The following is an 11,774-nucleotide window of genomic DNA, read 5'->3' as shown; positions in this document are numbered from 1 at the left end:
GGCGAACAGGCGCTCCTCACGGCTGTATGAGGGAATCCCGCACCGGCACCGGGCACCCTGAGAAGTCTCCGTCTGGAAACCGTGTCGCCAGTGTCGCCGGACCCCCGTGCGCGGAGGGGAGGGGACGGGCAGGTGGGAACCGCACACTGAAGCGCACCAGGCGTCGTGTCAGCTGTGCCCTGGCTCTCCGGGCAGCGTGCGGCCCGGCGCCCGCTGGTGCCGCGTGGACACAGCGTCTCCCGCAGACGACGGCGGCTGCTCAGTCCCCACCACTCAGAGCCCCCGGGGATCTGTCGTGGAGCGCTCTGAAATGCCTCCCGGTGGATAAGGACAGCAAGACAAGAAAGACCAGGGCCACCTGTTCCCAGGAACACGCCAGGCACCGGGTTCTGGCCCTCTGCACGATTGTTCAGTATGACAGGGAGACACAGAAGACCAAAACGAATCAGGTTTAACATTATGGGATAAAAATTAAATCATAAATCCCTAAATATAAATCCTTTCAAACATGTTTTCCGTTCAGTACCACACTGCATCTGTGCTAAACACGTTCCCTTTTAAAGGCCTTTTAGTACATGATGGTAAATCAAGGAACAGGTTTCAACATTAAATCACCAGGCTGACATCGAGTGAGGACCATAAAAGAAATGCAGAACAAGAGAGAATACCGCGTGCACAAGGTTTCCCGCATGAAATACGAAGAAGAAAGGGCCTCATGCCACACTGGAAAATGTCCCACTTAGCAGCTGCAATGGCCCTTCAATCCAAACACCAACTGATCAGCCAAACAACGCACCAGTGAACATAACAGGTGATGCCGGGCTTCAGGGGCAGTATTGCCATTATCGGCCACGATCAAAGGACAGGCGGAAGGATAGGGGTTTCCGCCAGGGCCTTCTGACCCCAAGGTCGGGGCTCACGTCCCATACAGCTTGCTGGGCCACACACCTAACGGTCACCTTCCCGTTTCACCTCTGACAATGCAGCGCACCATGGACTTTCTACACGAGAAACTCATTTTCTTGTGGAAGTTTCCAGCACACGGTCTGTCTGCAGAGCCTGAGAAGCGGCGATGGCATTCCTAAAATACGAGAATATCTAACTGGTGACTCTGAGGCAGAAAGAAGAAAGGAACGCCTGAGACATTCACCCCGTACACGCACAGATTATATCAGTCTTCCTAAATGACAGAAAAAAGAACTCTCTAATGTGAAGAGTGATGGAGCCACCCGCGTGAGAACTAACTGTAGCTTCTCTACAAGATGAGTGAAATGCACACAGCTCGTCTCTGACAGAGTCCCCACAGAACAAATTCCTTCTCTGAGGAACTCTGCTCAGGTGTCTTTCCCTGTAACTCCCTGCTCACCCAGCAAACACAGCGGTGCAGGAGAGATACCAAATGCTTCCCCCTTGAGAAGAGGAATTAGACAAGAAGGTTTTGTATTACCACTTTTAGTTAACAATCTACTAGAGGTCCTGCCTACTTCATACGTCAAGGAAAACATGAAGGTGTAAGACTGGGAAAAGAAGAAATGAAAACACCACTACTTGCTAATGATAATGGTTGTAGAAGACCTGACAGCCTACACACACTATACTCTTAGAAACAAAGCAGGGAATTTAGCAAAACTGTTGAGCACCAAGGTGATATATAAAATTTAACTGGATGCCTACAGATAACAACAACGCTTTAGGAAATTTTTTAAAAATATTAACAATCACATTAAAAAATCAAACATCCAATAAAATCTCAAACTACAGAGGTGTAAGACCTCCTGTGTGCAGCAAAATTAAAACCACTGCTGGGAGAAAGTACAGGCCTATCCAAGGAGGGTATACCATGTTCATAGATTAGAAGCTTCACTATTGTAAGGCACCCGTGAACCTTAATTAAAGTTCCAAAAGGCTTTCTGGATAGAAGCTGACAACCTGCTTCTGTACTTCTAAAATTAAATGGAAATGTGAGCTGTCCACATGGCCAAAACAGCCGGGCACGGGAACAAATGTGGCTGGCTTACAAATCCAGGATTAACTTGGTATCGGCACACAGATACATAGACCAAAGAAAGAAAACGCAATCTAGGAACAGACCTCATCAAGAATGGTCACCTGACTTATAACAAAAATACCACTGCACTGGAATGGACAAAGCATGGTATTTGCAGTAAAAGATGATGGATCAATCGTATATTCACATGAAAAATGAAGTATTATCCTATCTCACAACATACACAAAAACTAATTCCACACAGACTGAAGATAAAAATGTGAAAGACAAAATAATACAAATCCTTTCTACAACGCATAGTAGAATATCCTCACAATCTTGGGATAAGCAAAGATTTCTTAAGTAGGGCAGAATAAAACACAAATCATAACAGAAAACACTGATAATATAGACCACATTAAAATTAAAAGCTTCTATCTAACAACAGACATTGAACTTCACAAAACTTAAAACTTCTGCTCTTGGAAGGATATCATGAAAAAAACGAAGACTGGAAGAAAATATTCCTAATATATTTATCTGACAGAGGGCTTGTATCCATAATAAAGAACTCTTACAATTTAATGAAAGAAACAACCCAAATTTTAAAAATGGCAGAACACTGAATCAACCCTTCAAGAAAAAACCTGAATAGGGGGGGTGCCTGGGCAGTTCAGTCAGTTAAGTGTATGTCTCTTGATTTCAGCTCAGGTCATGAGCCCACGCGTAGTGAGACTGAGCCCTGCATCAGACTCTATGCTAACAGCCTAGTGTCTGCTTAGGATTCTTTCTCTCTCCCTCTCTCTCTCTTCCCACCCCCCTCTCTTTTTCAATAAGTAAATAAGTTAAAAAAAAAAAAAAGAGGAAACATGAATGATCAACAATCACCAGAAAGGATGCTCAACATCAATGGTAACTAGAAAAATGCAAAATAAAACCAAACAAGATGTACTACACGCCCGCGAGAATGGCTAAAATTTCATTTTAAAAAGATAAACAAAACCAAGCACTGGAAAAGATGTGGAACAAATGGCTCTTCTGCAGACATTTGGGGCTGGAGATAGTGTAACAAGGTGCAGACATTTGGGGCTGGACAGACCTTAACATGGTGCAGACCTCTGGGGCTGGAGATACCACAACACGGTGCAGACATTCTGGGACGCCCTTTGGCAGCTGAGCATTCACTTACCAAATAACCCAACAATTCCCCTCTTAGGAGAGGCTGTCACAGAGTGTGACTGGTTGATAACAAGCTTTGTGACCACTCCCGATTCCGGCAGCTAAACCTGGCCCCACAGCAACCGCGGCCTGGGGATGGCGTGTGACTGCCAGAAGTCGGGGGTAGCAATTATCATAATGACCAACAAGGCAGCGTGCCAGCTGGGGAAGGCCAACTGGCCGAGAGCTGTGGCGACAGATAACAAGAGATGGTATTCCTAGGAGCAAAACAGATGGTCGCTCAACAGAGCCCTGCCTGCCTAGTACATGCGTTCATACACACATACGAATTCAAAGGAAAACAAGAACGGATAAGCAGGAGGCTGAGGGAAGTCACCCCGCCAAAAGTCACAATCCCTTACCCGGCACTGATCTGAGCCAGTTTCAGACCTAAAACCCACTGACAGAAAATATGGCCAGATCTCCGGGAATTCAGAAGCCACAACGATGGGGCAAGTACGGACGGTGACCATTACCCCAGCGTGCACCCAAGAAGACCTACCGCGACTTACGTGGTGGTCGTACACTGAGCAAAGGGCAATGCTCAGTGGTTCAAGACCTGCTGAACACAAGGTCCGAGACCCCAAGTGTCATGTCCCCTGTTAGAGCGGGGACATTGGAGGGCCACGTAACAAAAAAGTCCCGGACAACGCCTGGTCACAGCAGATCTCCTGGCTCTACAGACCCACCCAGTGCTCGTTCCCATGGTCCATGAACGCACAGCAGGACTGACGCTGATGCCCCCACCCCGTCACAGGTGGCGGACACACGTGCCTACGTTAGCGATCAAGGGCATGGAAGGGCCTTGCCGAATCTACCATCTGGCCTCCGCACAAAGTCAGCGGGTCCTGGAGGCAGACCGTGGGCTCCTCTAAGCTCAACAGAGCTGGCGTCCTGCTCACAGCTGCGGTGCCAGACACGGGTCCCCGTCAAGAGGACCGCCACCAGCCTCAGGTACGTGACACACGGACGCTGACCTCCACGCGCCTTCTTTCCTATCCCAGTGAAGGCGGAGGACCCGACACCGTCCGCATTTCCACGAGGAGGAAACCACACGTGGCTCTGCCGCAAGGTTGCGTCAGTGCCCCTGCTTGCTGCCAGATACGCTCCGAAGACGTGTGGAGGCCCTGCGGAACGTGCACTGACGGCCCCACACAGCGTGCAGCAGACCCCGGCCAGCAGGGGGAGATACCCCATGGAGACTCGGGCCCGGGCGCCAGGCGGGGTCTGAGGCCCAGTACCCCGGAGAAGCTGCAGGCTACGTGCCCAGAGGAGGAGGCACAGCGCCTGAGGACCTCTTCATCCACAGCAGACACGCTGCACCCACAACACCGGGCCAGCCCAGATGCCTGGCGACTGGAGGAGGCTGCTGCCTGCACGGGAGCCGGCGCCACGGGCTCCGCGGCAAGGTCAGGCTGCAGACACGTGGTCTGCTGGCCCCGCTGTGTGAAAGGGGTCGGGGGTAGAAATGGGACTACGAGGGCTTCGTGGGGAGAATCTCAGGGTTCCGAAGAATCACATGCACTTTTAAAAACTGCTCGGGCCACGCCTCTGGGACCTGATGGGTGGACCAAGCATCACTCATTTGAGAGCCCCATCACACCCACCAGGGCAGTCAGGCAAGCCCCCGAGGCACAGGACAACTGCATAGACCATATACTCCTACGTGGTACTATGTCCCCAACACGGAACTGGAAACCAGATACTTCTACGTGGTTCTGTGTCCCCGACGCGGGAGCCCACAGCCCTGGCAACATGGAAGGACAGCAGGGCTGAGCCCACTTACTCTTCCCCCAGGACCCACAGGCCTAACTCTGGGCTCTGCAGGGTTGAAGGTCCTAATTCCCCTGGGCGTGGTGCTCTTCTCAGAGACAGAGCAGAGATCCCCTCAAACCACAAGCGACAATGGTCAACAAGCCACTGAAATGACGTGGGTGTTTGTCAGGCCACAACAACCTGCCTGTAACACCATCTAGCCACCAGGTCCAACCATCTCCGCGCCTCCGTCTGGGAATGAGGACAGAGTCAGATACAGACCCTGGGGACAATGACGCAAAACAGTCAGACGGTTAACTGATACGAGGACGAGATCTGCAAGTGCCTTGAGAGACGTCGAGGTAGAGAGCTGAGGAAAGAGAGATGCCTTCCCAGTGGGGAGGACGACGAACCCCAGCCACGAGGGAGACTGGGGCGCGTGGAAGCGGACCTGAGGCATTCTGCGAGCAGGACTGGGGCCCGGTGGCTTTGCAGGACGGAGAAAGGCCAACAGTTCACTTTGGGGTAGGGTCCCACGAATGAAAGCCACAAGAACTGAGGCTTGAGGCCCTGGCAGGACAGACCAGAAAGGGGCCTGAAGACCAGCGGAGGCGTGGGGAGCATCTGCTCCAGACAACGGGGTGGAGGCTGGCCGCCGGGAACGAGGACACGAGTGCCGGCAGGGAGGGTATGCGTTCCATCGGTGCAAACACAACGGGCCGAGCGCCTGCCGCGCTTTAGAAGAAGGATCTGGCGTCAGCGTGTAAGACGGGCTGAATCCGAAAACAGGTTGGTGGCCGGGACACTAGTGTGGAGCATCCAACACGGGCAAGAAGGGATAATGGCCACAAGGCCACCAGGGAGACAGCTAGGGACGACAACCCGTCACTGCCGTTCTAGAAGCCCTGGATGCAGACCCATCGTGCAGCCCCCACATCTGCTGGGAAGGACAAGCCCCCAGCACCGACTGCCATGGCCCGTCCACACAGCACGAGGACGCCGTGGGACGCTCTAACCTTCTTCAATTTGCTCTGCGCACGTGGCTTGGGCCAACAGTGAGCAAAGTCTCTCCAGGGCGGACAAACGAGGGGCTGCTACGCACCACGGGAGCGTGCCACAGGGCGCTGAGGCCACGGGGGGGGGGGGGGGGAGGGGGGGCTCCTTCCAGGCAGGACGCGCCTGGACAAAGAACCAGGACAGTGATGGAAATGCCCACCCTGGTGGCGACACACGAGTCCATGTGAGACAGAAAACTACACTGGGCGCTGAGAGCCATAGGTGTTTCTAAAAATCGGTGAATAAAGGTAAATGGTTTAAGGAAATTTTCTAGCATCTGGAAAACTTATTTGGATTTTCTGAAAGATTATAAAATTTCCTTACCAGAATTTTTATTTTCATTTTTTTTAGAGAGAAACCGAGAGTGAGAGCGGGGTGGGAGTGGGGGTGGGGGGTACAGAGAGAGACAGAGAGAATCCCAAGCAGGCTCTACGCTCAGTGCAGAGTCGGACACAGGGCTCGATCTCAAGCCCCTGTGATCATGACCTGAGCCAAAATCAAGAGTCGGACACTCAACGGACTGAGCCACCAAGGCTCCCCTTCTTGGCAGAATTTATTACGAAAACGTGATGGGTACAAGGTGAGTCCAAACTCGCTTCCTGAGAAATGCAACCTCTAAAAATCATCCTGAGAAAGACCAGAAAGTGACCCGGGGCACCTGCCAACAGCACCCACCCCAGAAATGCAAGAGGCGGCAAAATTTGCTGCCAAGAGTGCGCTTTAGGTCCAAGGAATGCGGCAGGCATTATCAGAAACTCTCCAAATCCTCAGGAGCAGATGAAATTGAAGGTAAACACTGCTGAATAAGAAACGCTGAAGCACACCCATCGAGACATGCAAATTGGTTCTGAAACTCTGAGGATTTCCATATCTGTATGAATCTCAACAGAGCATTCAACGCAAATCCAGCAGCTATCAAAGAAACTAAGGTGCTTTTAAGAAGGAAAACCTGATCTTTAGAAGGAAAATGCTGTAATAACCGGTGAGGCATTCTGCTTTTATCTCTGTTTTTAGGCCCATCCTGAAGCTAGGTCCTGTAATGTACCTGCCTGTGCTGAATCACTATCGTGACGACCGGAGCCCCCGGAGGGCAGGGCCCGAGTGGCGGCAAGAAACCAAGCCTGTGGCAGAAACCACAGCGCTGCCCACTGCAGAGTCGGAGAGCACAGCCACGTGAGCGAGGAGGGAGCTCCCACAGCACGCAGGACGAACCCTGCCCCTTCTTTCTGTGAAGGAGGAAACTGAGGCCAGGTAAAGTTAACTGGCTTCGTTCGCGCCAGAGTCAGAAAAGAAACCAAGGGTCCTGAGTCTCGAGCGGCCCAGTGCTTCGAAAGAGAAGACACCAAGTCGGGTCTGTAAGGCCAGTGTGACACCACTGTCTGTGTCTTACATGGAGCACGCGAGCTGGAGGCACTTAATGAGATAAAAAGATAATCGGGGCCAATGAATGGAAGAGGCGTGCTTGAGGCTGTGCAGACGGTGCCCGTGGAGCGTGCTGTCGCTGTGAGGGATTACCGAGTCCAGGCTTAGAGGAATTCAAAGGAGATTAGAGCCTTTGTAAGCCTGAATAGCGGCTCCAGTCAGCTCAGCTAAAGGGCTGGCGGTGCCCTGGCTGGGGACATAATCTGATCCCCAGCCCGAGGGGAGGAGGCTGCGGTGGGGAGCGGGACGCGGGACGCGGTGGGCGCGTTCGGAATCCGAGGGCTATTTTTAGAGCTCAGCCATCTCTGAGTCTGGTGCAGGCTGAGCAGGACAAATGAAGAAGAATCCAGCTGTACTAAGCAGTCACCCGGGACAGGCAGGGCCTCCAGGGCTGGGCCTAAAAACGCCTTTCTGCACTGGCTGTTCCGTGCGTTAGGGCACGCCATGGATAAATCCTGGAGGCCGGCATGCAGGAGGCAGACTGACGGCAGTGAGCAGGGCCCAGCCTGTCACCTCCTCTCCCCGCACTGGTGTGGGGGGGCCCACACACCAAGCAGCTCTGAGGGTGGTCAGGGCAGCTAGGGCTCCCCGACTGTAAGAACAAGGGTGGATGGGGGCAGGGACCAGCCGTGATCTCCAGACAAGGCAGGCACAGGAACCGAGGGCCAATCAGAGCGTATTAGGCCAGGTGAGGGGAGAAGAGACCTTGCCAGACACTCAGGTACCCCCGATCCATGTAACCAACACGACGCAGCCCCGAGCAGAAACCTGACTTGAGCCACCAGTGAAGAGTCCCCACCTCTCACTCGGCTCTTGACCCAGAACAGTTCGCACACCTGCCCTTAGGGGGACCCAGGCCCCCTGGAGGAAGAACTCTATCACACTGCTGCAGAATAGACAAAGTTTCCTCCAAGCCTTCCCTAGAAAGAGCCAACCTCAGAGGTCCACGATGCTGGCACCATGGGAAGGGCAAGGAAGGGTCCAGACCTGTGAGAATGCACAGTGAGCCCAGGGGTACCACCTGGCCAACAGCCAGAGCTAGGGACTCGTGGCCCCCGTCCACCTCGAAGGGGGCCGGCCAACCAACCTGCAGCGATCGCCAGATTCCCGAACGTATCAAGGGAAGGGGCAGGCTGGGCAGAGACGACAGACCCAGGGATGACGGGAAGGACCTTCCCTATCAGGATAGTCACCAAAGGCGGCACCACTGGCCGCACCAGTGGGAACGAACAGCTCCGCTCACCATCAAAGCCCTGGAAGGTGCTGGCACGCTGGTCTCTACCAGGTCCCACCAAGGCCCCGGCTGGGCCTGTGCAGCGGGAAAGTTCTCGGAGAACGACAGCGGGTTATGACAAAGGCTTCGTGAGGCAGCTACTTCTGCTGTGCTGGTGCCACAGGGGCAACACAGAGCAGCCCCCGGCTCCAGAGACACAGGTACGGATCGAGCACTCTCGCCCAAAGCCAGGCGCCGTCACCAGCCGGGGCAGCGGCCCCCACCCTGGCCAGCCCCCATCAGGGCTCTCGGCTCCCCACCTGAACCTCGTCCTGGGTGGGCCCGGCCTGCCCCGAATCCGGCTCCCTGCCCGTTTCTGTACAGCTCGCCCGCTAAGGATGGTCTGCACTTTAACGGACATAGAAAAGGAAAGGAAAGCATACGAGAGAGGGGCTGCACGGCCCACAGAGCCTGAGATGCTTACGCCCTGGCCCCGCACCAAGAACCCTCGCTGACCTTCCTGCTCGGTGCACAGACCAGCTCCCAGCTCCGTGTGCGCCTTCACACCCTGCGCAGAGATAAACGAGGGCCTCCACTGCAATGGGGTCCCGTGAGCGGTGTGGTGTGAGGGTGTCCGAGGAGCGCGGCCCCCGAACGGGCCCCGGACCCTCGTCTGTCTATGACCCTGCTGCCTCAGCCTGGCAACAGCCTTCCCACGGCCCTCCTGACTCAGAACCTCGGGGTAGGAGGCCGCACGCCCAGGCTGGCGTGCCGGTTCCTTCCGCAGGCCCCTCCACACTTGCCCACGGCCCGGAGGGCTCTCCCTCCACGCCCTGCCGTGGCTGCTGTGATCACCTGACCCCACGGGTGGCCTACTCCTGCCCAGTGCTGCTCGCCAGCTCGCGCTGGCCAGGGCTGCAGGCTGGCCAAGCATTTCCCACCACAGTCCGCCCCTCCTCCCCTCCTCCCCTTCCCCCACTGCCATCCAGCCGGCCGCAGCCCTCCTCCCCCGAGGTCCAGAGAGCCACACCCCTCCTCCCCTGCCATCCAGTGGCCTGAGCCATGCCCTCTCCAGCACGGTCTGCAACCCTCCACATCCCCCTCCTTGGGTGCCCTGAACCTTCGAGTACCATCCCATGAGGTATCAGTTACTCTTCTATCGTAGTTAATAATTCCTTGTACCTAATCCCCTGCTTGCCCTGCTAGCTGGTTTCCACCTCGGGACCCAGATGGCAAACACCGCGTCTCAGGGAGAGTGAAAGGCAGGTGCACAGTGAGGAGAAAGCCTGTGGGGTTCCAGTGCCACCGCCTAAGTGACATTCCGAAGGGTCCAGCCATCCGGACCGTGCTGGGGCATCTTTGAAACGAGGAGACCCAACTTTTGGTGGCCTTTTTGAATCTGGGGAGCAATGACATATTGTCCACGGGACCCTAACCCGGCAACCCGGCAGGCCAACGCCTGAGTGGAGCTTGAACCGAGAGAGGCCCAGGCACAAGCACCCGCCGGTGCTCCCAGCGTCCACGCCAAACACGACCACCGTGGGAGCCCCTGGCGAGCCGCAGGGCAGAGGTGCAGGGCAGACCTCGGGCCCCGCTGCCCTGCGGTGCTCACTTACACACGTAATCACCCTGCTGTCAGGAACCAGCTCCAGGGGGCGGGAGGGGACTGCTTGGTCGTGGGAGGCAAAAACCGTGAGTCCCGCACACGACAGAACGGGTGTCACGTGACCCGCCTCACCACGAGGAGAGGCGGACGCGTCCGACGGCCAGCGGGAACTCTGTTCATTCCAGACAAAATCCAGTCCGGCGGGCCCTGAAAGCACAGCGGGTTCCTAATCTGGTGGCTGCACGGCCTCTGCTCCCCAGGGAGGAGCTCCCGGTGCCAGGGGGAAGTGGCCTGCACAGCAGTGGCGAAAAGCGGCGAAAGAACAGAACAGAAGCAAAGCAAGGCAGGCGTGCAGGCGGACGGCTGAGAACGAGCACGGAGAGTCCACCCGCCCGACACGGACGCTCGCCGTGGCCTCTCGACTACAGAGAGGCTCCCAAGACCTAGGGTGTGGACGGCGGCCCTCCCCCCAGAGCCCAGCCTGCGGAGCATGTGCCGGCAGGCTCCCGGGTTCCTGTAACATCACCGTGTGCCTTGGCCCCTCTACGGCGGGGTGCAAGCCGCTTCCTGTAGCGTAAGATCCGGGTCCCACCAGCATTCCCCCCTTTCTGCCTGAAGTCCCCGTCCACTGTATGAAATGCCCTCCTTCTGGACCACCAGGTGTGGTGGGACGCCAGGGGCGGGGGGTGGCTCAGTCAGTTGAGCATCCAACTCTTGATTTCAGCTCAGGTCACGATCCCAGGGTCATGACTCCCATCCATGCTCACACATCGGCACTCTCTCAGTAAAACAAAACAAAACAAAACAAAACAAAACAAAACAAAACAAAACAAAACAAAACACCTGGTGTGGTTTCTTGACCCTGAAGGATAAATTCACCCTGATGTCTAAAAGGACAGTGGTATCATTCAAGGGTGAGTAACCTAGAAAAAACACAGTTTCAGTTGTGTTGCTCTGGAAATGTTTAGGAGATACCCAGGTAACATGGCCACGAGACAGTTTGATATTTATGTGAGAAGCCCAGGAAGGAGTTTATTGTTCTCTCCCACTACGGTTATTAACATTTCCTTTCGTTTATCAACTTAATAGATTCAGGAACTTGATTCTAGCAATACAGCTAATTATACATCCCGAAAAAACTTACACTTCTGTAAAATATTTATCCATATTTTTAAATGCACAGTCGTGCTTTCAGAAAGTACAACACATATATGATGATCAGGAGCAAAGACTAAAGCTATTGTTGGAACCAGAAAGGTCAGCTCAGGCTGCCCTTTCAATCCCTGTCTCCACCGGGAATCTACGGACGACACGTCGAACAGGAAATAGCCAGGAGGCCCACACAGGTATTGGGATTGGGACCTTGGCAAAAGTCTAGGCTCCCGAAGGGCCACTTTCTCTTTAAAAGCATGCGCTGGCACAGAGAGAGACACGTCTGTAACGCGTGTTTATCTCAGCTACAGCCCCGAGCAGACGGCAGTCCACCTGGCATTCTGCACCCCGCCCCGGCCCTCACG

General features: G+C 54.7%; 1 protein-coding gene across 8 annotated transcripts in view; it reads right to left on the bottom strand.

Moving 5' to 3' along the window:
* Window positions 1-11,774, bottom strand: part of EIPR1 (EARP complex and GARP complex interacting protein 1) — a 121,295-nt gene that overhangs the window by 36,886 nt on the left and 72,635 nt on the right. The gene's annotated exons all lie outside the window — the stretch shown is intronic.

This window comes from Felis catus, chromosome A3 (assembly GCF_018350175.1).
Source record: "Felis catus isolate Fca126 chromosome A3, F.catus_Fca126_mat1.0, whole genome shotgun sequence".
Taxonomy (NCBI): domain Eukaryota; kingdom Metazoa; phylum Chordata; class Mammalia; order Carnivora; family Felidae; genus Felis; species Felis catus.
Note: the sequence above shows the minus strand (reverse complement) of the source record. Positions and strands in the feature narration are given on the sequence as shown.